A 24,679-nucleotide genomic window follows, 5' to 3' on the forward strand; every position below is an offset into this window, starting at 1 on the left:
TCGCGCAGATGGAAAAAAAAAAAAAAAAAAAAACCCCAAAAAAAAAAAAAAAAAAAAAAAGAAAGAAGCCTGCTGTTAATTTAATCGATATTCCTTTACATGTGACTTGGCACTTTTCTCTTGTTGATTTTTGGGTTCACTGTTTTTACCGTTTGATTTTGAGTATAATGTGCCTTAGAGAGGCTTTTTTTTTTTCTTTTTGCTTTGATCTGTTTGGGAACCACTAAAGGATCCTGAATCCAGATGTCTTTGTCTCTCTCAATATTTGGTAAGTTTTTAGCTATAATTTTATTAAATGGAGTTTCTAATTTCTTTCTCAGGTCTTATTCTTCTTGAACTCCCAGGATATGAATATTTTTTAACTTAATTGTGGTTCCCAGGTCCCATAAACTTTCTTTATTCTTTTTGGTTTCTTTTTGTTTTCCTGGGTTATTATGAAAACTCTGTCTTCAAGTTCAGAGATTATTTCTTTTTCCTGATTAGATTTTATTAAATGGAGTTTCTAATTTCTTTCTCAGGTCTTATTCTTCTTGAACTCCCAGGATATGAATATTTTTTAACTTAATTGTGGTTCCCAGGTCCCATAAACTTTCTTTATTCTTTTTGGTTTCTTTTTGTTTTCCTGGGTTATTATGAAAACTCTGTCTTCAAGTTCAGAGATTATTTCTTTTTCCTGATTAGACCTATATCTGATGCTGTCAACTTTATTTTTAACTTCATTTATTGAATTCTTCATCGCAGGACTGTTGTTTTTATTTCTGTGATATACATCTCTTTTTAATTTCTCATTCATATTATGGATTGTTTTCTGATTTTATTGAATTGTTTATCTGAATTCTCTTGAATTTCTTTGAGTTTCCTTAAGGTCATTCATTTAGATATCTTTTTTAGCCCTTCTTAGAGTTTCTTCTCTTTAAAGACTACTACTGAGAGCTCATTTGGAAAGGTCAAGTTTTCTTTTTTTTTTTTTCTTTTTTTTTTTTTTTTTTTAATTTTTCTTTTGTCCTTGCTTTTATATCCTTGCATTTAAATATGGGCATCTGGTAGAATGATTGATTCTTTTGGTTTTATGCAATAGGTTTTGTAGAAAATAATTTTTCCTGTATCTGAGTCCTACAGTATTATTTGAGTGTGTTGTGACTTCGGTTTGGGTTGCATTCCATAGTATAGTCTGCATATATATTTTTTGGTTGGAATCTATGTCAGTGCTATATGCAAGTGGCTTTGCAGTGAAGACCATAAGGTGTTTGTGGGTGTAGTGGCATAGATTTGTTGGGAGCAGGGATACTAAGTGTAGAGTTGGAGTCTTCTCTTTCTGAATGGGGACACATGATATACAGAGGCCTCAACAGTTCAGGAGGTAGCATCTCTAGGGCAGTAGCTGTAGTGGGTGTCAAGTGTGGAGGTGCCAGTGACCTCAATCTTTGGATGAGGTTTATGTAAGACATAGATATAGAGTCCTGTAGGTTGTGAGGTGTGAGACAGCAACCAATGGAGGCTGTGGTATCCAGACTAGTTTCCGCAGTTGTGACTCCCAGACTGGTTTCCTCAGGCCTCATATGAGTTGCAGGCATTGCATAGGGGTCCAACTGATTCAAGCAGCAGAGTCACAAGTGTTGGCAGCAAGAGTGGCTAGGTCAGTGTTTTCAGGCCTTGAGTAGGGTACACATGTCACATGGGGGCCCGGTCAGGTGAGGGGTCAGTGGCAACAGCAGTCATGTGGGGAAGTGGAGTATGTTCTCAAGTCATAGTTGGGATGCAGAGACTTTTCTGGTTCACATAGCGGGATCAGCAGTAATGGTTGCATTTGAGTGATGTCCTCAGGCACAGGTAAGCTGCACAAAAAGTGTAGCATCTGTGCCAGGTGAGGAGTCATGGCAATGGAGTTCCATGCAAGTGGCAGCACTTGAGCCAGCTATTCAAGGCCCTAGGTGGCATGTGGAGACCATGAGGGTGGGGAGACATGGTTGTGAGGTACTACAGGTATGGTGGTGCTCAGACTGGTGATTCTGGGTCATAGTAGCACATGAGATCTTTATTTTCTTATTTTATGACCTAAATAAAAAGTGTGACTTTTTTATTACATACTTAGAAAAGAGTCTGTCACAAAATTATTTCTCTAATAATCATGTATATATTTTTTTCAGTTCATTTCACTATGGTAGCAAGTGAATGTTTACTTTAATGTGATCTTGGAAATTATTAATTTCAAATAATAGTAAAAGTTACATTTTCATCTGTGTGAGAGAAAAATTAACATTTTTGCTTTCATGATGATATTTGTGTTATCTTTTTTTAAAAAATGCATGTTTTCTAATTTGTAACATTTATGCAAATAAGAATTTTCTTGTTGTTATCATTATAAAAAAACAATATATTTGTTACGAAGATGTATATTTGGTAAGAGTTAATAAGCTTTGACCACCTTATAGACTGCAAAATACTATTGTTCTAGTATATATGAAAATGTTGTTATAACTTGAATTTTGTTCATCCTATAGAAATGAGTAGCTATTTTATATTAATATGCCTTTGAATTGAACTTCTCACATCCAATAGTGAGACTTCAGATACAATTACCGTTGCCTTACTTAAGTCTTAATAAAAAACATATAATAATAAGTGCATTATTATGAATGTTTCATCATTTTTTAAAAATTTTGCTATAGGGCTCATGTGCTTTCTAAAGAGACAGGGAGAAAGAGTGGGGAGGAAGTGAAAAAGGATCCCCAAGAGGAATGGTCACAACACAATCCCTTCTCCTCCACTCTCCCCTCAGGGTTTTGACCATGCATGTCCACACATCCAGCGTGTTTTTTTAAGCCACCCAGTCCAGGACTTGAATAGCATAATTGGCCATGTGGGATCTAATGCCACCACACTACCTGTTGACCCTGAACGATTCATGTTGAACAGTTTAACAATGTATTTCCAGACGCAACCAACTATTTTGATGGCCCTTTCTGAATAGTGAGTTTTTAAATATATAGAGAGAAAGGTTATCTACTTAGTGCATGGATAAAATTGAAAATACAATATTTTGTGACAAGCCTATGAGGTAAAATTTTGTTCTTTTGTTTTACAAATAGGAGCCAAAGTTTCTTTTACCATATTATGCATATGCAGGACTTATTTGAAAGCATACAACTTTTAAACTACATTTAGGCTATTATCACGAAGAAACCAATCATTACGAGCAATTAGCTGCTAGTTTGTTAGTTCATTATGGGCTATTAATGCTTTTAACAAAGTGACAGCTAAGTAAGTAAAGCAGCAGTAGTACATAAAGGTGGATATTGAAATTGGTTTACCCATGTAATATAATCCTTTTCCCCTGATTAGAAAATGCAATCTAATAGATTTCATAAATTATTTTAATGGCCAGAGGGTACATCTATTCATTAGAGAGAGATTGTGAATGGGAAGACAGAAAAAAGTACCCCCCCCCAATGGGTATGGTCATACTGCAGTCTCTTCTGCATTTCTCCATCCTGTCATGATTTGGAGCGAGCACAGATGTACACTAGTCCAGCATGTTTTTCAAGCCACCAGGGTGGGATTCAAAGCATAGTTGACTATGTAGGATATGGCTCCCGTAACCACTAGAAAATCAGGCTGGCCTCAGATTTTATAAATTTTAAATGAAAAATTAATTTTTTGTAAATAAGTGTCTCATACTCTGTGTATTTGAAATATAGTATCTAGCGTATGTGTGTAATAAAAAGATATGATAGCTCACATAAATCTGCTTTATTGCTCTTGGACTCTTTCTAGCACTGTTTACTTATTCATTTGTGATTGTCTGCATTAATAAAAGGTAGTGATGGCTCAGATAAACTAATGTCATCCAATCGCATTGGCTCCAGAAAAGACTTATTCTTCCACTTAAACATGGATTCCAGGAATTCCCAGCAATGCAGTCCAAAAAATAAACTCACAAAGGAAAAAAAAAATCAGTGAATAGTTTCTCTATTATTTCTCCTTTCTCCAGTTGAAGGACTTTAGGTCATATCTAGAACAAGAAAACTTCACAAATTGGAAAGACTACCACTTGTACAATGCCCCAGTCATTTCTGTCAAGTGGTCCTCAAACTTTAGCTGTAACATGTGAAATAAGAGGGATCATAATTTCCCTTTAGACTCTTTTAAACTTCTCTAACTGTGAGATAATTCTTTTACCTTTAGCTAAAATCAGATAGCATAGTATATTTCTTAAGTACTTTGATTCTGGGGGAAAAAAAAAGTTTCAAATGTTAACTCCTACTTCCAAGCTGGGCAAGTTGTTTACTCTTAGTGAGCTCAGCTCCTCCTGTGGAAAACTGAGATAATCATAGCATTACCACCTACTGTTGTTGTGACAGTTGAGTAAGCTAATGTACTCATGAATACTAAGCTCTGTGACTTGAAGAAGATGGTAACCACTAGGAAAATGTTGCTATTTTTATTATTCATGCTCACCTACTAATCCAAGTTCTACATTCCAAATTATGGCAAAGATAGCAAAATTTTGAATGGAGTAGTGTATTGAAAAGTCAACACAATTTTGAGATTAAGCTTCACTTTCAGAATGATTTTTGCATGTTGCTTTTGGATTCTGCTACCCTTCTAAATGTATTAGTTCTAACAGTTTTAGAAAGGTGTCTTTCGGGTTTTCTGTGTATAAAGTCATGTCGTGTGCAAACAGAGATCATTTTGCTTCTTCCTTTCTGATCTAGATGATTCTGTTTACGTACCTCGTTTTTTGCCTAGTTGCTGTTGCTAACATTTCTAGCACTATACCGAATAGAAGTGGTGTGGCTCAGCGTCCTTGCGTTATTAGTGATCTTCGCGAAAAACTTTCAACTTTTTACAATTGAATATGATGTTGTCTATGGCCTTGTACTCTATGGCTTTAATTATGTTGGGGTATATTACTTATATACAGGCATACCTCATTTTATTTTGCTTTGCTTTATTGCACTTTGTAGATACTGTATTTTCTACAAATTAAAGGTTTATGATGACCCTGCATCAAGTAAGTGGATTGGTGAGATTTTTCCAACAGCTTATTCTCACTTTGTCTCTGTGTCACATTTTGGTTACCATTTATAACCAACCTTTTCATTACTGTTACATCTGTTTTGGTGAACCGTGATCTTCGATCTTACTCTTGTAATTGTTCTGGAGCACCATGAACCTAACCCGCAAGCTGACAAACGTAATCAATAATGTTGTGTGTGTTCTGACTGCTCTACTGACCATCCATTCCACTGTCTCTCTCCATTCTCTATAGCCTCTCTGTTTTCTAAGACACAATAGTTTTGAAATTAGGCCAATTAATAAGCCTTCAATAGTTTCTAAGTGTTTAGGTGAAACAAAGAGTTGCATGTTTCTTACTTTAAATTGAAAGGTAGAAATTATTAAGCATAGTGAAGAGGACACACTGAAAGCTGAGAAAGGTCAAAAGCTAGGCTTCTTGTACCAAATGGTTTGCCAAGTTTCCTTTTCTTAAAAGGAAAAGTTCTATGCTAGTGAACATGTGAATGATAAGAAAGCAAAATAACCTTGTTGCTGATATGGAGAAAGTTTTAGTGGTCTGAATAGAATATTCAGATAAAAAATACAAACATTAATATTATTTTTTAAGAGCAATGTTTGCTATAGGGCATATGTACTCACCAGAGAGACAGAGAAACAGAAAACGATAAATCAGTCCACAGGGGAAGTTGGCCACTCTGCAATCCCTTCTCCTCTATTCTCCTCTCTGATTTGGGTATGCACGCACATGCACCCAGGGTGAGTTTTAAGCCGCCAGGTCAGGGACACAAACTGTGGTACACTGTATTGGAGTCCTGTGACGTAACCATTATACCATCTGCTGGTCTCTCGTTTTTTTATATGTGGTGTTTTGTGCATAATAAACAATACTATAGGGATCAACAGATGGCATGCCAGTTATGTCAATGGACTCCCACATGGCTACTCACAGTGGCTTAAAAATCACGCCAGGCACTTGCACATGCATGCCCGAGGTTTCCGGAGGAGAATGTAGGAGAAGGGATTATAGTGTGACCATCCCCTCTGGTGGGTGATTTCTTACTTTCCCTCTCACTGTCTCTGTCTCTTTCTCTCTCTCTCTAGCACGTGTGCACTCCTTGGGGCAAAAATCTCTAAAATAAGATAAAATAAACTACAATATAGTATTAATATAACTTTTATAAGAACTAGCTTCAATGTGTGTAATCTCATGCTTACCTGGAGTGAAAGAATCTCTCAAACTAGTTTCTAGATTCTTTAGAAAGGGAATCTGTCCATGAATTTGATACACCCGTGTTTTATATTTTAATAAACTTCAATTTTTCTATTAAAAATATATTAAATTGATTAATATTTTCATGGGGGAATGGAAGGGCTGGCGTTGTCTATTCCATTATGTTGCTAATGCAACTTCCAGCAAAAATTTTTAATTACTTGTTCCCAGTGTGTACAACTATAACTACGGTAATTACAGACCTTTGGCTAGGAAGAGGATCTTTGTGAGACTGGTAGAAATTCTTTAAATTTTTATACATAACATATATAAATCTATGTTATCTGTAAGTATGCCATGTGTGATTTAGTATATAAAATTGCTAAAATAGCATATAGTAAGACTGAGTGAATGCTAGTGTATTTTCTTATCTAGAAGAGAAATGGAAATGTTGACAGGAATATCACAAAGTACTTTTGTTTGTTTTTGTTTTTATTTTATTGTATTTGAGAAATTCTCCAGGTAATAAAGATTTAGGAATACTGAAAACGAATATAAGGTTTGTAGGGTGATTAAATGGCCTAATTATTTGGAAGTTCTGTCTAGCGTGTTTCATTTTGCTATGTGTTGAATCAGTAGAAATCAGTAAAAATCAGTAGAAAAGTAGAGTTATTCCATTTGGAGACTATTACTTTTTCTTCCTTAAAATCTTGTAATATTAGATAAGATTTCATTCATCAGTAATCTTGGCTAAAAAAAGTTTGATGAAGAACTCAGTAGTCTCAGTGGACTTTATCACACTATCTTATTGCTCAATTGGAAATAAGAAGTGGAATAAACATCTTTGAGTATCCTAAAATTGAGAAAATGGAAGAAGCTTTATGTCCTGGAAATTAAGAAGAAAAGGGAATTGTCAAAGTGATGAAAGAGTAGATAATTCAGATCTTCAAAATATTATTGTTTAGGCCAGACTGTGACCTGGTGCTTAAGGGGTCTGGATCCCATATGGTTAACTATGTGGTTTGAGTTCCAGATCCAGCAGCTTGAAATGCACACCAGGTGCATGTCCTTGCATGCCCAAAATCAGGAAAGGAGGAAGGAATGATAGAGAAGGGATTGAGGCATGACAGTGCATCAAGGTATTTTTCTGGCAGATTGAATTATACACACACACACACACACACACACACACACACACACACATAGTTTATATTGAAGGACCAGAGTGACTCCATTTTTTTTATAGGGCAACTCCATTTTGTTAAATCTACCTTGAGGAGAATAGGTGCCATTTCAAGGAGGCGAGTAGATCACGTAGGAGAAGGTCATAAGACCATCATCCCACTGGAGCTGGCCAATGATTAAAAAAAAAAAAAAAAACAAAGGGAACACCAGAGACCTAAAGTAACTTTCTTGCCAATCAGTAAGACAACTGTGCTTCTTGAAATCTACGGCCAATGTATAGCCGCCTGAGTGCATTCCTCAGCACCCCTCGACCTTCACCCTAACAGCCAAATAAAAAACCAGCCCAACTAACGGGGTATGTGTGTGTGTTGGGGGGGCTCTCAACTGACCTGCTGTGTCAGATTGGGAGTCCTGGCTTGAGCCTGAATAAAAGCAACCCTTGTGTGCTTGCATTGGAATCGGCTCCTTGGTGGTCTTTTGGGAATTTGGTGACCGGTGCACAACAATATGTTACCTTATTTATTTTAAAATAATTTAAATAACTGTGATAGAAGAGCTTATACATCTTTGAAATGAACTAATAAAATATCTTTTCAATATCATTTTATAAACATTTAAGAAAAAAAGGTATTTGTTGGTTGGGACATATTGTACTCTCAAATTTGCTTTTGCAAAGAACCAGACAACTTTAAAAGTATAGTTTCTTTCATGACTTAACTGTTCCATTACTCTCCAAGCAGCATTTTTGTTGGTTAATTCCTCTTAGATTTTTTTTCATCATGAAGTCACTCAGTTTATCCACCAAACTCAGTGTAATTTTTGAATCTATATATATTTTAAAATTTTTTCCCAACAATTTTGTAGATATGTTAAAAATAAATAACTTGAAAATATTCTATAAAATTGAACTGTCCATAACTTTACAAAATATATTACATGAGTAATGAAATGTCTTCCTGTAAAAATTAGATTATGAAGCAGAAACTCAGCAGTAAAGATTGCCCTGCTATGTTCCTGATGTTTGAGAAAATACATGCTTTTCTTTCTATGTATATCAGACAGTCTTTTCGATGATATCACTACTTGTACAGTGTGAAGAAGAAAGTATAGCCCTCAGAGAATTAAATATTGCAATTGAAGACAAATTTATCATGAAACACATTTCTCTTTCCTGATGACATCCTCTTTTTAATTTGAATTTAAATGAAAAGTAGATTTTTTCCCCATATGGATTAAAATATTGGCTTTCTCAATTTGTTAAATGTGAGGTTGTACATAAAATAATATCATATAGTATTGAGCCAAATTCCAACTTATCTACTTCCTCACACTAATGTTTACATTGTTTCTCTACTAAAATAGCAATAGTTATGTTAATGTAAATAACAACTTACACTTCTCCATGCTTACAATGCTTATACAAGATGGACTGAAGCTCAATGTTTTTAACTTTCACATCATTTTTTCAAGTTTATATAATATATAAAGGACACTTACTAGAGCTTAAATAAGATGTAGGGAAGGAAATAATTAGGTTGGCTCAATACCCTTCTAAAAATAAATAAAAATACACACTCAAGGAAAGATTTATATCAATAACATATGCTTACATAGGAAACTTCGTACTATACATTTTTGTCAGTCAAAGAGAGATTTGGGAGTAAAACAAGTTTTAAATGAGTAATAACTTTCTTAGCAATTAACTCTAACCACTCAGTGATATATTGTTGTGAAAAGATATACTTGTTGTGTTACTCTTTCTATCCACAAATTTATGTACAGAAAACCTGAAAAATATTGTTCATAGACTATATCATCTATCACCAATTTTGTATCTTTCCACTGTTGATGATATTTCATTAACTTTATCATTTATATGAGTATTTAAATTCCATATGTACGATAAATATGTTATAAAAAAACAACATATACAGAGTGGCCATAATTATAAAAGGCAAGTAACAAGTAAGGCCACAGGAAAACTGGAATCTTCATACATTGCTGGTAAATCCTCATAATGTTAAATAGAATAACCATATGAATCAGCAATTGTATTCCTAGGTATATATACCTATGTTGGAGTCCCAATTCTCAGTATCTCAGAATATAGTTCATTTGGAATTAAAGTCTTCACAGCGGTAACCAACTTAAAGTGAAATTACTGAGGGCAGTAATACAGTGTGATCAGTACTGTACACAGATATACACACAGGGAGAATACTATGTGAAGATGATGGCAGAGAATAGGGTGATACTCTTTTTTTGAGACGTTTTTGCTATAGGGCACGTGCACTCACCAGACAGACAGAGAGAGACAGAGAGACAGAAAATGAGAAATCACCCCCCAGGGGGGATGGCCATGCCGCAATCCCTTTTCCTCCATTCTCCTCTTGGGATCTTGGGCACGAACACACATGCGCCCGGCGTGACTTTAAGCCACCGGGTCTGGGACTCGAACCACGGTCGACTACGTGGGAGTCCAGCGAAATAGCCATTATGCTAACTGCTGGTCCCAATAGGGTGATACTCTTAAAAAACAAGGAATGAGAAAGATTACCAGCAAACCATCAGAAGCTAGAAGAAAGTCATGGGACAGAGTGTTCGTAATCCTCAAAAGGAACTTAGTCCATTGTGTTTCCACACAAAATATCAGAGACTAGGTAATTTATAAAGAAAAGAAATTTCTTGGCTGATGATTCTGGTGACTAGAAAGTCCAAAGGTATGGGACCAGCATCTGACTGTCCTCTGGTACTATATCAGAACATGGCTGAAAGAAGAGAAAGGAAAGTGGGTGTGTGCAAAGAGAAAGAGAGACCTACAGGTAATCAATTTGCTTTTATATCAACCCACTCTTTGGGGAGCTAATTAATGAGAACTTACTCCCTTTATGCAAATATCATGAATTATTCATGATGGCTATACCCTATGTCCTAACCACCTCCCCCTGGGTTCCACCTCCCAACACTGCTACATCAGGTGTCAAGTTAAAACATAAGATGGAGGAGGAAGGCAACACATAAAACGTATTATAAGCCAAACCTCTCTGACTTCTAGTCTCCAAAACTGTGAAATAGTTTTTGTTGTTTTAGTTGTCCAATTCGTAGTAACTTTTTATTCTGCAGCCCTCAAAAATGTGTGTAATACCTAAAAATTGGAAGCATACTCTCAGACAAAAACTTGCACATGAATACTTACTGCAGCACTATTCACCATAGCCAAAGGTAAAAATAAGTCAAATGTACACAAACTGATGAATGATAAAGGAAATGTGGTATATCTGTATAATAGAATATTATTCAGCCATGAAAAGGAAAGAAATAGTGATATATGCTGTTACATGAATGAGACTTCGGTACCTTATGCTAATGGGAAGAAGTCAGACACAAAAGTCCTTATGTTGTATAATCTTACTTGTATGAAATATTTAGAATAGACACATTTATAAAGACATAAAATAAATTAGTGGTCATTAGGTTTGTAGGGAGAGGTCAAGTGGGAATGATTTTTTAAAATAATTATTTTATTTACATTTATTTATTTATTTACTTATTTTAATTTGACCAGAAAGGGACAGAGCAAGAGAGAGAGAGAGAGGAAGTGAGGAAGCAAGCTGCCAGGTTCGGGACTCAAACCAGGGTCAGCCATGTGGGAGTATAGAGCCCTTAACCACTACACCACCTGTTGGCCCCAGTGATCTCTTAAATAATACAGAAATTTTCTAGGAGAATGATACAAATAGTCTTAAACTGGTAGTGATATCTTCACATCAGTAGTAATATTTGCAAGAGTACTAAAATGCACTTGAATGGTATACTTTAAAAATGGTAAACCTTAGGACCAGGAGTTAGCGTAATGGCTATGTCGTTGTACTCCCATGTAGTTGACCACAGTTCGAGTCCTGGACCTGGCGGCTTAAACTCATGCCGGGCACGTGTGCATGTGTGCCCAAGATCCTGAGAGCAGAATGAGAGAGAAGGGATGGCAGCATGGCCATCCCCCCTGGGGGATGACTTCTCACTTTCTATCACTCTCTCTCTGTGTGTCTGGCGAGTGCACACACCGTATAGCAAGAAAACTTCTCCAAGAAAAAAAAAAAAAGGTAAACCTTATATTATTTGAATTTTACCTCAATTTTTTAAAAAGTGACAGATATATTCCAGGCATGAGAACTTTAGGTTTTCTTTTTTCCTTTGATGCAGTATAAAACACAAATATTGCAATCTGAAAAGCCAATGTTTTAAGCACTGCAATTTAAGGAGAAAATCATGTTTTCATTAGTAAACTGACACATTTTCATACCAAACTAATTGAGAAAAAGCACTTAATCTCTTAGTGTCATTTTTATCATCTCTTTTCTCATCCTAAGAGAAATTTTAAAAGAGAAGAATGTACTCCCAATGGTGGTATATATTGGCTAGAGAACTGAACTGCAGTGCTGGAAGCAACATGGCTGACCATGGGTATGGTTCTCTAGGATGGCTTGAAATATGCTTGTATGCATTCCCGTGTGCCCAAGATCCTGAGAATTTGAGGGCTGGGGACAAGAGTCTATGGTATGATGAGACTCCGCTGAATGTGCCTGCCTGCCTCCCTCTCCACTCTCTCTCTCCTGTGGATGTGCAGACACTCTCTATTATGAATAAAATAAATAAAAGCTTAAAAAAGAAGAGTGTAAAACTTGTTAATGACTTTCTCATTTGCGTTGACTAAGTTATTGTTATTTAGGATATCATTTGTGAGATGGCCTCTGTTTTACATATAATATTTATCTCAGAAAATTTATTTTACTCCTTTGATGAGTGGAAATATAATATCAGAACATAGCTTTATTACATTTACTTACTGGGTCCTTTAGCTACCCTAGACTGAAAATCACTCTATTCAAAACACAAGTTTTATCATTGATATACAGACTTTGATTGTAAGTTTCTTGAGTGAGTTGACTCAACATGTATGTAATTTTTGAACGACCTAAGTTTTCCCTGAATTAAAGCAGACATCTACTTATTAAACTTATCTTAAAAGCACCATACCTTATTTGTATTCATTGAACACTTCTGATGAAGGAGAACTCATTAATTCTTAAAAAATATAAACAATTTTTAATCGTTTAGTTAGAAAGTTTTGCAATTTATTAATCCCCCTGTCTGTTCCACCTTAAATTCTACTCATTTGTCCTAGTTTTATTGTTCAGGGTAACACAAAATAAGTAGAATTTCAATCTTTCTTTCACACATAATTATTTAAAGTATCTGGAAACATCAATTACATCTTCTGATAGAATAATTTTTAAAGAAATATCTGCAAAATTATTTTAGTCATATAAAGACACATGTTCTTCAATCTGTTCAGGTTCTAGATTAAAATACATACCTTTACATTTACTTCTGCTAATTTGTTTTTCAAGAGAGATTTTTACTATAGGACATGTGTGCTGGTCAGAGAGACAGAGAGGGAAAGTGAGAAATCACCTCCCCCCCAAGGGGAAATGGCCATGCCGCGATTCCTTCTTGTCCATTCTCCTCTTGGGATATTGGGCATGCACATATGCATGCCTGGTGTGAGTTTTAGGTCACCGAGTTTGGGACTTGAACCATGGTCGACTATGTGGGAGTGTAGTGACGCAGTCATTATGTCATCTGCTGGTCCCAGCTTCTGTTAAATTGTGTCTTATTGGTGTTAGCGCCTGTTAGATCTGTTGATTTTTATCCTACTGTTCAACATGTCAGCTTTTCGTCTCCTTTTCATATTTTCCACAGACTTGATCAGCAAGTCATTAATGTCTTCGTCTATGTCACTAATAAAAATATTTTACTGGATAGAATTGACAGCAAAATTACTTGACAAACACTCCAGTGTAATAGTGATCAGAGTTCTGTATATTCACCACTGGTAGCGCTACAAAATTTCCATTTTTTTCCTCACTTTGCCAGACTTTCCAAAATTTTATCGTGAACTATCTAATTCTAATAATTATTTAAATTCAGATATATAATAGTGTTCATTGCATTTCTTTGCTTAGATACACTAGTTACTCTCATGAAAGAAAATATGAACTCATATCGATGAATTATTCTCTGAATAAATGCCAATTCCACATCAGACCTTTCTGTCTCAAATGCCTGTCCTGCTTCCCCTTCCTCCTCCTGAGAAAATGTGGTAATATTTGAGAAGTGTCCATGAAAAAATAGGCTCTTGGGACCAGCAGTTGGCATAATGGCTATGTTGTTAAACTCCCATGTAGCTGACCATGGTTTGAGTCCTGGACCCGGTGGCTTAAAGTCACGCTGGAAGCGTGTGTGTGCGTGCCCAAGATCCCTAGAGGAGAATGGAGGAGAATGGATTGTGGCATGGCCAACCTCCTTGGGGGGTGATTTCTCACTTTCTGTCTCTCTGTCTCTCTCTGTCTTTCTGGAGAGCACTTGTGCCCTGTAGCAAAAAACTCTCAAAAAAAAAAAATAGATTCTGGAATTTAACCTTTCTGGCATGAAATCTGGAATGTCTTTTAGGAACAGAGGTGTACACTGCTTTGTGCCTGTCTCTGATCCCCTCCCCACAAGGTACAGGTGAACATAATTATTGCCAATCATTAGGCTTATGTTTTGCTTGTCTGTGTTTCTCCATTGGGTCCTTTTTGCTTGACTGCATTTCTAACAGTCTTTTAAAGCCGTTTTAGGCTCTAATAATGGGGATTTGAACATTTGGGCATTATTTCTCTTGTCTCACTTATCATTTGGGATCTTTTTCAGCTAGGATATGTCAGGAACTAAGATAAGCTACAGAGAGACCTGGGATGTCAGATGTCAGAGTAGCTGATTAAAGCAACAAGTCAAAAATGTAAGTAACAATCACTTCTTTAATTACTTACTGTGATAATAGAAGCAAGAGGCTAAAGTCGGGGAAAATGTCAACTTACCATATTCTATTTTCTCTCATGGAACAACGTGGTGATAAAAAGGTCGGGTGAATCAGTGTAGACATGAGGGTCATTGCACTGCTCAGGGTGCCTGCATTAGTTTGATAAAGCTGTCATTATGAATTGAATTGTGTTTCCCAAAATTTGAAGTTCTAATTCTCAGTACCTCAGAATGTGGCTGTATTTGGAGAAAGTGACTTTAAAGAAGTGATTAAGCTAAAACAAGATCATTGCAGCTGGCCATAATCCACTCTGACTAGTATTCCTGTAAGAGCATATTAGAAACACAAGAGACACCAAGGATGTGCTCAGACAAAGAAATGGCCACGTGAGAGAGAACAAAGCAAGAAGGTCTATCTACAAGCCAAGGAAATAGGCCTTAGGAGAATCCAAACCTGCCCACATCTTGATCTTGGAACTCCAGCCCCCAGAACGGTGACAATATAAATTCCTGCAGCTTAAGCCACCCTGTCTGTGGCATTTTGTTCTGGTATCCCTAGCAAACTAATATAGTTGCTACAATAAAGTACTACAGACTAGGTGACTTAAACCACATAAATGTATTTCCTCATACTTTTGAAGACTGGAAGTTTGCAATCTAGGTGTTGACACGGTTTGTTTCTTCTAAGATCTCTTTCCATGGCTGGCAGATAGTTATTTTGCTCCAATGTATTTACATTGTCTTCCTTATGTGAGTGTCTGTATCCAATTTTTTTTTTTTACTTTTAAAATATTGAGTTTATTTCACATGTGTATTTTTGTCTCTACACCATTTCCATGTCTGACCACCACCATTACTGTGTCCTATCATGGCATGACATTCCATATATCCTTAAGGTCAAGCAAAGGGTGGAGGTCCATCTTTAAAAACTAAACAGGCATTTTGGACAACACATTCTCGGTAATGGAACCTGAACAACACTTATCAAACATGGCAGGGAAAGTTCTCATTCTGCATTATAAAAAGGACAGCCAGATGTCAACTGTTAGAGAAATGAAATAAGATGAAAAATTGTAATGAAGTGTTTATACTGTTTTCTTAAAGAGACTTCCTCCACTGCCAGAGATCTGGAATAGCCTTCTGGTCAGTCATCCAAAAGCAATTCTTCACATAATTGATAAACTTGGCTTCCACTTTGCAAAGAGAACCACCTTTTTTTATACTTGCTTGCATTTTTGCTTTAATGTCCAAATCTTATAAGGGCACCAGTGAGATTGGATTGCCATTCCCTCTACCTTGTCCCCTATGTGGTGTTGTTTAACCTTAATTACCTCTTTAAAGCCCTTATCTTCAAATACAGTTTCATTCAAAGTACTAGGAGTTAGAGCTTCAACATATCAATATTTAGGGGACAAAATTTACCTTACAAAGAGCCGAAACAGAAGGCGATGGCAATTATATGAACCCTGGGGACAGAAGGAACTGACAAGGAAGACTAGGAATGGAAAAATACTGGTTACTGAGTCAAAGTAGGGAAACGTATCTTCAAAGTTTCCCTCCTTCCTCCTATGCCATAAGGAGGACTCAGCAGAGGTGCCTGAGGAAAAGCTCTCTGTCCTTGCCTACAACTGCCTACAGAGACTGCACTGCATTGGCTGTGCACCAACTCTGGTGTGGGAAGGGCCATTTTCCTCCATGAAACCTGGCAGGTAAAGCCTTGCAAGTGTCTGTGATGGGACCTGAAAAATGACAGAGATTTGTAACCAAGAACTGAACTTTGTAATGCACAGTCTCTGAAAAATCCCTTGAATGTTGATGCCAGCTCAGGTTAGAACTGAGTTCTCCAGGCTATTTTCAGAATGTGCACTACCATGGTTGCAGGTTAGGCCTAGCGAGTTAATCAGTCTCCCTTCCCTTCTCCCTTCTTCTTTGCTACTGGCATCTGGACATGTCTAGATGCTGTTTCTCTAACATAATTGCTGTCTAATACAAAGTCCTTATTGTATTACATATTTACAAACCATGATTTTATCTATACATTCCGCTGTCTTTCTTGTGGTTAACATCAAACTCACTGACGCTTTGCAGAATGCATCTTTCTCCACCTTAAAAAATAGTGTTGAATTTGGGACCAGCAGTTAATGTAATGGCTATGTCTCTGGACTCCCACGTAGTCGACCGCGGTTCGAGTCCTGGACCTGGCGGCTTAAACTCACGCCGGGCGCGTGTGCATGCGTGTACAAGATCCGAAGAGGAGAATGGAGGAGAAGGGATTGCGGCGTGGCCATCCCCCCTGGGGCGTGATTTCTCGCTTTCCGTCTCTCTCTCTCTTTCTGGCGAGCGCATGCGCCCTATAGCAAAAACCTTTCCAAAAAAAAAAAAAAATAGTGTTGAATTTTGCAAACTAAATTTGTTATCGCTTCTTGCAATTACCATGATTCTTAAAAGGTTGTTAACAGTGCTCTGGCAATTTAATCTGGGACCTATTTGGTAAACTGTGATCTTGGATTTATGTAAAGCAATTAAGTCATCTCTTATAATCAAAACCAAATACTTTCAGCTTCGATTTCTTTTTGCCAGTGTTTGTTCCACAATTTTTAGCCTAAAGATCAGTATTCTAGATAGAGATGTCTATTATGTTAAGGTGGTGTAGTGTTGTGATATTCTATCATTCATTTTAATGACCTGATCTGCTCCAAACAGAGATTCTCTGTCATTTATTTTTCCAGTTGTTCTGGATAGAAAATACAGAACAGCTTTTCCTTTGCCGGTTTTTTTTTTTTTTTTGAGTCATATTTTATTTTGAGACTTTCCTCAACCTATCCTAGCAAAATCATACCATTCTTACCAGTTTATATCTGATCCATTGACTAAATACCATCAGGATTTTTTCTTTTTGTTTTGCTTTTGAATATTCTTCTAGGAATGAATGGATGGGAAGAGGGGCTCTATAAAAAATTTTATTTAAATTTTTCAAGACCAGTTTCTTATCTTTATTGTAAGAGCCATTTGTAATGACACATTTAGAATTATATTTAAGAACTTCTCAGTTTTATTCATCTATATTCACTTTTAAGAGTCTCAACCTGTGGGTAATCAATTTTCCACTCTGTCTGTTCAAAAACTTAGACAGATTTTGCTATTTGATGCCATACTTCCTTATGTTCATTGTCTCCCTCAAAATTTGGTTTATTTCAATTTAACCAGCTAATTTTAATTTGATTATCAGAAATGGGTTCATATTTACCCCTTCCCTTTGGCATTTTTGCAGTAAATTAAAGGAAGAATTTATAAAACTTCTTTATGTATTTACTTAACTTAGTGAGACTTCCAGTAGATATCTTAACTATTGAAATAGTCCATGTCCCTGGTTCTGTGTTTTTTTCCCTAGTACCATCTTTCTGTCAGACACCTGTTATGTATTTCCTCTGTCTCACCAAGTGATAAGTACTGTTATATGTACAATATTGGAAGATGCCTTCGCCTCCATATTAATCTTCATGTGACTGGTATTCACAGATATATACTTAGAAATGTTGGTGTCTATGCAATTGGACATGTATAGCACTACTTTACTTTGCTCTACCAAGTCTGTATTTATTGAACATCTTTTTCACAGCTAAATTTTAGTACTATATTGCATCTTACTAAATCTTAATGATCCCCATGGAAAAGATATGTTTGTCTTCATGGCAAAATATCATTTTCCTTAAAACTGGTTCTTCATGAGACCAGCAGATGGCCTAACGGTTACATCACTGGGCTCCCATGTAGTCGACCGCACTTTGAGTCCCGGACCCGGTAACTTAAACTCACGTGGACGCGTGTGCGTGTGTGCCCAAGATCCCAAGAGGAGAATGGAGGAGAAGGGATTTCGGTGTGGTCATCCCCCCTGGGGGGATGATTTATCGCTTTCTGTCTCTGTGTCTCTCTGGTGAGCTCATATGACATCTAGCAAAAATATCTCAAAAAAAAAAAAGATTCTTTGTGCATTTATTAATAGACTACTATATTTAGAGATTTGAGTATTTCTGTTAGAATAAGAAAATCCTAGTGATAACGACCTCAGGGGACCATGTTTTCTTGTTTTTCAGTTACAGTAAGACTTGCATTTTATTTATTTATTTAAGTAATTTAATTAATTTATTTTTTGAGAGGTTTCTGGTTTAGGGCACATGCACTCACCAGAAAAACAGAGAGAGAGAGAGAGAGAGAGAAAGCAAAAAATCACCCCCCAGGCAGGATGTCCATGCCACACTCCCTTCTATTCTCTTCTCAGGATCTTGGCCATGCAAGCACACGTGGCTGGCATGAGTTTAAGCCACCAGGTCTGGGACTTGAACCGCGGTTGGCTACATGGGAGTTCAGCGACAGAGCCATTATGCTAACTGTCATTTAGAATGTTTAGTTGTACTTTTTGACATCATTTTGAAAGATATTTGCTAACGTTCTGCTGGTGGTGATGTTTATCTCACCGTCATTCACAAGACTAGGAGGCAGTCTGGATATTTGACAAACTTCTTAGGTATTCCAACACATCCTAGCAACACATTGCAGAAAGGCAGTCTGCCTCTTTACAAGGTACATCATCCTTTCAAATATTTTTATTTATTATTATTTTTTAGAGGTTTTTGCCTTTGAACATGTGCACTCACAGGAAAGAGAGACAGAGATAGTGAGAGGCAAAGTGGGAAATCACCCCCAGGGGGGAATGGCCAAACCTCAATCCCTTTCCTTCATTCTCCTCTTGGGATCTTTGACCCACATGCACACGCGCTTGGTATGATTTTCAAGTCACTGGGTCCAGGATTCTAACTGTGACAGCCATGTGGGAATCTAGTGACATAATCAGTACACCATCTGCTAGCCCCCGTCCCTTCAAATATTTCTCCATACTCCTTGGCACAGAGACACCATTCATCTTTATAGGTTTTTTTTTTTTTAAAACACATGCTAAAACTTATGCTGCCTCCTTACTGTTCTGTAAAAAACAAGATGGGTACTTTGAGTCTCATTCCATGCCAAAAGTCTGAAGAATATTTCTCATTCTAACTTCAAAATGATTAGGACACTTTGACAAGAAGGGAGGGAGTAATACTGAATTATTCAAAAATTAAATATGTAATATTATGCAAAAAAGTAAAAAATAATTATAAGAGAAGAATTGGAGCTTGTGAAATTGTTTTTAGTCATTAAATACCAGCATTGCTTTCTGTAATTTCATGTGACTTATTTAATAAATCTGCTTGGAGAAATTTTAAGTGGTCTGCAAAGACTATATTTGATCTAGTTGCGTCAAGACTGTAGACTAGATGGTGATATAAATAATAGAAATGATGTGTTTATGGTTTATTGGGACAGAAATTTTCCTAGTAGACCTCAGCAAATTCTCAAAATTATTCTGGGAATCATTCCAATACATTGTATCTCCCCCCTACCTTATGAATTCTAGAAATGATATTTAATATTGTTGCCTTGTTGGCTGTTGATTAATATGAGACAGATAAAAGCACTTGGATTTATACAGTATTGAATCATGGAAGTAGAAGGAACCCTAAGATGTCACCTTGTCCTTTACTTTTGCCTCTAGATATGAAATAAAACCAAAAATTACAATTTTTAGAAGGAGAAATTTCAGAGAAAAGGGTTTAGTAAAAAAAAAAAAATGTACATGGGTTTTACTACAATTTTTAGAAGAAGAAAATTCAGAGAAAAGGGTGTAGTAAAAAAAAAAAAATGTACATGGGTTTTGATTTTTTTTAAAAAAATAGACTCATGCATTAGTAATGACTCACTTATTTATGGGCATTTATCCAAACACATAAGTCTCTTTTTCTCCACAGATACTCCAGGGCGTTGATAGTTCATTAGTGGCAAATGTGATCATTGAGAAGTAGGAGGTAGTTTTTATTGTATGTGTAATTGAATGTCTGAGGGAAGGTCTCTATGTGATACAAAATTCAAAAATATTTCTATACTTTTACATTTTCCAACTTATGTTTCCATTTTATTTTATTTTATTTTGCTGTAGGGTGATTGCACTTACCAGAGAGAGACAGAGAGAGAAGGAAAGAGAAAAATCACCCCCAAGGGGGGCCACACCACAATCCCTTCTCTTCCATTCTCCCCTTTGGACCTGGGGCACACATGTACACACACTTGGTATATTTTTCAAGCTGTTGTGCCTGGGACTTGAACCACACACTTGGCCATGTGGGATCCAGCACCTTAACCACCACACCACCTGCTGGTTCATCAGCTTGTCTTTTATTGCAACTACAAACACGTTTTTGATAAATATATGTCCATAGAGTGAAGTCCTAGATGTAGAATTTCAAATAGGTTATGTCATGTCAACTTTCCTTAAAGGCAATAATGTATCACATTCTCACTGAGAAGACACGGGAGTGCCCTTTTCAATACATCTATGCAAACACTGAATTTTTTTTTTAATTAATGCCAACCTGATAAGTGAAAAGCCAAGTTCTTGTTACTTTCATTTTTTTTATTGCCAGAGGGTATTTGTATGCACCAGAGGGGTGGGAAGAGAGAAAGCAGCTCTCACTGGGGCATGGTCATGTCCCAATACCTTATCCTCCATTTCTCCACCCTGTTGGGATTTGGAATGCTTGCACACACATGTACGCATGCACACACAGCTAGTATTATTTTTCAACCATCAGAGCTGGGACTTAAACCACAGTCAGCCATGTGAGATGTGGTTTCCTTAGTCACTGTACTATGGCCCTGTCCTTGCATAATAATTCCTCTGAAAATCTCAGTGGCATTCTTTTTACAGAACAGTAGGAATAATTCTCAAATTCATATGGAGTTGTAAGTGATCCTTAATGCTAAGGCAATGCTATAGCCTGAGAAATAACAAAGCTACATGAATCACACTTCCTAATTTCAAAATATAACACCGCTATTGTAATTAAATGATAAGGGCTTATAAACAAACACATAATCCAGTGGAGCTTATAAATATACCTTCATGTGTGTAGTCTACTTAATCTTCAACAAGACTGCCACAAATACACAAAGAGAAAATGACAGTTTCTTCAACAAATGGTGCTAGGAAAACTGAATATTCATATGCAAAATAATTAAATTGGATTAAATTATACTCATCATTTTTACCATACACAAAAATCAACTCAAAATAAATGAAATATTTATGTATGACCCAAAACTGTAAAATACTTAGAAGAAAACATAGTGAATAAGCTACTTGATATTTTCCTAGTCAATGATTTCTTGGCTATGACAACAAAAGCACAGACAAAAAAAGAGACAAATTCACGAGTAGATATCTGCACTCCTATGATTATTGCATTCATATTTGCCACAGCCAAAATATGGAAATACATTTAAATATTCACTGATAGGTGAGTGGATAAAGAGTATGTGCTATATAAGTGCTATTCAAAAAGTTCATGGGAAATGAAATTAAAGTAAGGGCTTATTTTGGTGCAAGATATTTTGAAATCCATGCATAAGTTGTTTTGTACTATGCATTTCCGTGAATTTTTTCGAAGACATATATACAATATAATTTTATTCAGCCTTAGGAAAAAAGGCAATTCTACTATGTGTGACAACATGGATAAGCCTGGAGGATATCATCCTAAGTGAAATAAGCCAGTTACAAAAAGACAAACTCTGTACGCTTCCAATTACAGGAGATATTTGAAATAGTAAAGCTCAAAAGAAACATAGAGTAGAATGTTAATTGCCAGGGACTAGGGGGAAGTGGGAAATGGGGAGTCACTTTTTAATCAGTACAAAGTTTCAATTAGACAAAATGAATAAGTTCTAGAGATGTGCTGTACAATGTTTTTCCTGTAGCTAACAGTATGATCTTTTGCACTTAAATATTTATTAAGAGATGTTATATAAGTGTTTTTAATACAGTAAGAAAAAAAATCACAGCTTGTAATATATGACAATGCCCATTCTAAAAGCAGCAATAAGCAAAAAGGTATGAAAAGAGGAAAAGCAAATAGATGGAAGGACCAGCAGTTTGTGTAATGGCTATGTAGCTGGACTCCCATGTAGTTGACCACAGTTCAAGTCCTGGAACCAGTGGCTTAAACGCATGCCGGGCACGTGTGCATGTGTGCCCAAGATCCCGAGTGGAGGACGGAGGAGAAGGGATTGTGGCGTGGCCATCCCCCTTGAAGGGTGATTTTTGCAAGCACATGTGCCCTATAGCAAAACCTCTCCCCTCATACTCCCCCAAAAAAGAAAAGAAAATAGATGGAATTAATAATTTTAAATTCAAAAAGAGACTATTTATCTTACCATGTAATTGATATTAGTCTTGTGTTTAAACAGAAATATTCTACCTATTAAATTAGACATCTTAAGCTATAAACATGAAATTGAAAGTGAAGGTGAAGTGAAGGTGAATATAATTTCTAATTAATCAAATATTTCCTGCAATTTTTAATTTTTGCTGTTTTCTTTATTTCTTTTTGTTTGTTTCTTTAAACAAAGGGATGCCTCAGAAACAATTTTTTTTCTTTAGTTTAAATGAGGTAGATTTTGTTGTGAACTATATCTCTACTTAAGGTACTGAACACTCAGGGCCAGCAAGTGGCATAGTGGTTACATTGCTGGACTCCCACATGGTAGATCATGGTTTGAGTGCTGGACTCAGTGGCTTGAAATGCACTTATGCTGGGTGCATGTGTGTGTGTGCGTCCAAAATCCTGAGAAAAGAATGGAAGAGAAGGGATTATAATGTGTCTACTCCCACGCTGGGGTGGGATTTCTTGTTCTCTGTCTCTCTCTATCTCTCTGGCCTGTGTACACACCTTATAGCAAAAATCTTTCAAAAAATATAATAAACTCACTAAAGAAATAACATTTTTTGGTAATTCTTAGAAAAATAACAGAAAATTATTTTTATAATAATGCCACTTGAGAAGTTTCTACAGGCATGCTCTTAGAAACGGTATTGATTTTGTTAAACAGTACATTGATTTTTCAGTGATATTATAATTTTTATCTGGAGATTATCTATTGATCAGTCTATCTTATCCTCCTTTAAGTCTTGTTCCCTGATCCTGGAATTCATCGTAATTCCTTTGAAAGATTTTAGAATTACTTTATACTTGAGTGATGAAAATGATAATATGAAATATTACAGAAAAAGAGAGAGAGGATTCACTCCTAAAACCTCTAAAGAGAAAAACATTTCCTTGTGGGCCAGCAGGTGGCATGGTGGTTAAGGTACTGGACTCACACATGGCCAACCATGGTTTGAGTCCTGGACCTTATGGCTTTCTTTTTCCCTTTTCCCCCTCCTTTTCTTTCTCTCTCTCTCTCTCTCTCTCTCTCTCTCTGTATTTATCTGGTGAGCACATGTGCCCTGTAGAAAATTAATAGTGATAATAATAATGATAAAGGAAATTATATAAATCATAAAAATTTTCTTGCTATTATCAGTATTAATACCAAAAATCTTACTAACATGATTTTTTTTTATGGTTTATATTTATCCCTCCTAAGAATGTGTTAAAATGTAATACCCATTGTAACAATATTAAGACGTGGGACTTTTGAGAGGTACTTAAGATTAGGCGAGGGCATGGGGGTCAGGCCTCCATGAGGGCATTAATAGTTTCGGAAGAAGAGATGAAGTTATCTAGGCTAAAATGTTTGGTCTGTGTTACCATGTAATGCCCTCTGTCATCTTATGAAGCAGATGCCAACCAATCTCCAAGACTATGACCTAAATAAACTTCTATTCTTTGTAAATTACCTGATCTGTGTTATCCGTTTATAATAATAGAAAATGGATAAGACAGGTCTTATTCTTTGCAATCTATGATGTTCAGCCTTACATACAGTTTATGTAGATAATGCTTAAATAAACACGATAAAGCATGTCTAAAGGCAGAGATACAATTAATGCTTTTATTAAAAGACTCAATTTGGCACAGCCTGATGGTATATAGTCAATAGCAAATTGAACTGCCTTGCTAGAAGTCAGATGGCCAGTTTTGAGTTCTGATCCCCAGGTAAACTTAAAAACACAATGGGCCCAAGATTCTGACAAGCTGGAGAGCCAGGGAAAAAAAGAGGTTTCTGGCATGATGAGACCCTGTCATAGATGCTTCTCTCTCTCTCATGTGTGCATGCACACATATTTCCTATTATGAATTCAATAAACTTTTAACGAAGCTCAATTCCACATATCATTTTAAAATAACTTCATAGTAAGAATATTTGGCAACATCAATATGGTAGGTATGGATTAAAAGGAGATACTTCTATTTTTGATTAATGTATACATTAAGATTTGTCGATTCAATCAACAAAAACTACTTCTAATTAAGCAGAAATTATTATTATTTTGCTTTTTTTTCTATAGGGCAATGTGCTTGCCAGGGAGAATCA

Source organism: Tupaia chinensis, unplaced genomic scaffold (genome assembly GCF_000334495.1).
Source record: "Tupaia chinensis unplaced genomic scaffold, TupChi_1.0 Scaffold143996_1, whole genome shotgun sequence".
In the NCBI taxonomy this organism is placed as follows: domain Eukaryota; kingdom Metazoa; phylum Chordata; class Mammalia; order Scandentia; family Tupaiidae; genus Tupaia; species Tupaia belangeri.